Genomic DNA, 943 nt, shown 5'->3' with positions numbered 1-943 from the left:
AGTTGCCTCTATGCCTAAGCCTAAGCCCTATAAGGGTGACTGTCATTACTGCGGAGTGTCTGGACACTGGAAGCGTAATTGTCACCTTTACTTGGAGGATCTGAAGGATAAGAAGCTTGGTGAAGCTTCTGCCTCAGGTATTCATGTTATAGAAGCTAACATATGTACCACATCTTCGTGGGTATTGGATACCGGAAGTGCCTCACACATTTGTGGAAATGTGAAGGGACTAAGAAGAAGTAGGATGCTGGCTAAGGGAGAAGCGGATCTGCGTGTCGGAAATGGAGCAAGAGTTGATGCATTGTGTGTTGGCGTTTATGATTTGCATCTTCCTTCTGGACTTGTTTTAGAATTAAGTAATTGTTACTATGTGCCTGCGATTAGCAGAAACATTATTTCTATTTCATGTCTAGATTTGGATGGTTTTCGATTTATGATTGGGAACTCGAGTTTGATGATTTATCGAGACAATATTTACTATGGTAATGGTTATCTTGTGAACGGTTTATACGTTTTGAATGATCAGCCTATGAACTCGACATCATCCATCTATAACGTGAGTAGTAAACGATTTAAGCCGAACAACTTAAACCCGACCTTCCTCTGGCATTGTCGTCTAGGCCATATAAACGAGAAACGTATTCAGAAGCTTCATCATGAAGGACTTTTGGATTCATTTGACTTTGAGTCTCTTGAGTCTTGCGAGTCTTATTTGATGAGCAAGATGACGAAGCATCCTTTCAAGGGGAAAGGACAGAGAGCGACATAGTTATTGGCTCTCATACATAGTGATGTATGCGGACCAATGAGTTGTCCAGCTAGAGGAGGTTATATGTATTTCGTTACGTTCACTGATGATTTCAGTCGATACGGTTATGTCTATTTGATGAGACATAAGTCTGAAACACTTGAAATGTTCAAGGCTTTCAGAAACGAAGTACAG

This window comes from Tarenaya hassleriana, unplaced genomic scaffold (genome assembly GCF_000463585.1).
Source record: "Tarenaya hassleriana unplaced genomic scaffold, ASM46358v1 Cleome48, whole genome shotgun sequence".
NCBI lineage: Eukaryota > Viridiplantae > Streptophyta > Magnoliopsida > Brassicales > Cleomaceae > Tarenaya > Tarenaya hassleriana.
The sequence above is the reverse complement of the archived record's forward strand: the minus strand, read 5'-3'. Positions refer to the sequence as shown.